This window comes from Blastomyces gilchristii, assembly GCF_000003855.2.
Source record: "Blastomyces gilchristii SLH14081 genomic scaffold supercont1.80, whole genome shotgun sequence".
Lineage (NCBI taxonomy): Eukaryota > Fungi > Ascomycota > Eurotiomycetes > Onygenales > Ajellomycetaceae > Blastomyces > Blastomyces gilchristii.
The window spans coordinates 9,028-11,988 of record NW_003101603.1 but is presented as its reverse complement, the minus strand read 5'-3'; positions in this window follow the sequence as shown (position 1 = coordinate 11,988).

Genomic DNA, 2,961 nt, shown 5'->3' with positions numbered 1-2,961 from the left:
TTTTCCAATCCTAATTATTCGAGAGAGATTAAACGCCTTAATTTTCTATCCTTAATTAAAGGATATTATGAAATATTTTCAGACTCCTCTCAATAGCTCTGTCCTAACAGACTTTGAAAGAGGTTCAGTGGAATTTATCCTTAAATATTTTATTAAACTTAACTTTATATTCAAGTTACTGAGAATAATATAGACTATATATACCTATTTTATAGTCTGAAAAGAATAGATCTCTCTCTGTATTAATAGTCTGATTATATTATTTAATAGTCTTCTATCTGATAGTTCTTTATTAAATATAATATTTAAAATTTAACTTAGAGTGTAATTATACTTCTAATTATTTAATATTTATACTGAGTTTAATCTCTCTATTTAAAAGAGTTAGAGATAGTTCTTTCTTATTAAATCTAGAAAAGAAATGAATTAACACAGTTTTATCTATATTAAATTGAATTTAATTAATATCTGCTCTAATAAAGATTTTCTTTACTAGTTTTTTAATTATTTCTAAATTCTCTTTAATTATTTTTAAGCTGTAGACTAGATTAATATTATTTATATAACTCAGAGATTATACTATTCTTATATTTCTATTTTTGAATAGATATACAGTGTATATTATAAATAAAATAAGTGAGATTAAAGACTTTTATAATACTTCTATTTTTATCTCAGTCTTGTCTTATTTCATTCTATCAAAGAAAAGTTATATAATTCTTTTAGATATAAAATAGTTAACTTATTTTATTAGAGAAAGTAATAGTTTTAATATCTTTAATATCTGAATTAATTTTGACTTTGAAACATGATTAAATACTTCTTTTATATTAATAAAAACTGTAGTTAAGATCAGATCTTTATACTTTACTATTTAAATATTATAAATAACTGAGAGAACAGTGTTAATTATAGAATCTTGTTTTCTATCTCTTATTTATTCACTGAATAAAAGAGAATTACTGATAAAGCTTATAAAAGATAGTTAAGTAGCTATTATTTTTTCTAAAATCTTTTCTAGATAGTTTAATAGAGATATTACTCTATATAACTTAAGAATTAAAGTTTTTCTATTAGATTTTATAAGAATTACTTCAGTAACTTCTCTTCAGTATTCAGAATAATATTCATTTTTCAAGAGATTGAAAAAGAGCTTAAAATATTCTTTCTTTAAGTAGAAATATGTATTTTGAATAATCAAGTGATTAATTGAATCAGATTCTACAGCAGTCTTAACTGAACTTGAGAAGATAGCTGACTCTAATTTATCTTGAGTAAGATCAGATCATTCTCAGTTATTTTCATTAATATAGTTAAGAAGTGATATATTCTCTGAATCTGAATCTGAATCTGATAAGTTTTAAAAGAGAGTTCTTATAAAAGCTTAACATTTTTTCTCAAAAGTGTTTACTGTATATGATTTATTCTAAAACTTATATTTTAAGATTAAAAGTTTTACTACACTTCTTATTTTAGTATAGTTAAAAGCTTTAAAAACTTCTTTTTCTTATACTTCTTTAAGAAATTTATTTCAGTAGTCTGTTTTAATTTTTTTAATATCTGAAAAATATTCATTTCTGATAGCTTTGAACTCTTTATTATAAATTATATCATTTTTTCAATCTCTTCTAGCAGTAGTCAATTGTTTTCTTTTAGATATAATATTCTCATTTTATCAAGATTTTGAATACTTAGAAGACTTTCTCTTTAAAATATTGTCTTTAACACTTACTAGAATAATAGATGTAATAAGCTTCACTCTATTCTTAAGCATTTCATTTGAGATATCTTGATCAGGATTTCAATACAGCTTACTCTACTTTTCAGATTTTAACAGTTTTATACTTTCTTCAACTATCTTTCAATCAGCTTTTTCAAAGTTAAACTGATTAGAGAGAAGAGGATTTTCACTCATTTATTCCTCACTCAGTTCAATATTAAAGTGAATAATCTTATGATCTGATTCTGATATCTCATTTGAATTAATAAATCAGTTTATAAGTCTTTTTTTCATTAGATTTTATAATATGAAGATTAGATCTATAATAGATTTCTGTTTCATATCTTTTCTAAAGAATGTTTATTAATCAGACTTATTAATCAAATCTATTAAATGCTCAAAGATTTATTTAATCAGATTATCAACTCTTACTACTCTCTTACATTCTGAATTTTATCAGAGATAATATGTATTGAAATCTTCTATAATTATAGAGTTTCTTGATAAAGTTATATTCAGAAATTCTCTATCAATTATTCAGATATTATTAATTTTCTTCAATGACTTTTTATTATAGATATTTATAAGCTGTATAGTATTAAACTCATTTTCTTTATCTATAATATCATTCATCAGAATATCAGGATCAGACATGATATGAAATCTTAGATTAAATTAATATCTTGATCTCTTTCTTTCATAGATCACTACTCTTGACTTTATCTCAGACTTTTGAGATAGAAAGCAGTAGTAGTTTGAATAAGAAATGATATAATTTTACTCAGCATCAAAATTCAGTTTCTGATATAGTATAAAATCAACTTTTTATTCAAATATAATTTGAAGATAAGAATAAATATAATTTAAGTTTCTATTCACATTATTTTGAATAAATGTGATTTTTGAAGAGTTTTTAAACTTTTTTTATTATTTTTATTGTATATTCATACTAAAAGAGAGTAGAGATAGAGTAGAATCTAGTCACTATTATCAGATAGTAGATTATAACTATTTTAAAAAGTAGGAATCTCAACTGCTTATATTATATTTAGTTTATTATCAGAGTTATTTCTCAATTCTCTAATCTTAACAGAAGTTTGAGAATTCAAATTCTGTTTATATTTAGCTGAAGAATTAAAGTTTGAAGATTTAGATAGTTAAGAGTTTCTTCTTTTTAAGTTTGTAGTTATAAGTCTACTAACTTGACTCTTCTCTTCAATTCTAGATTGACTTTAAGCTTC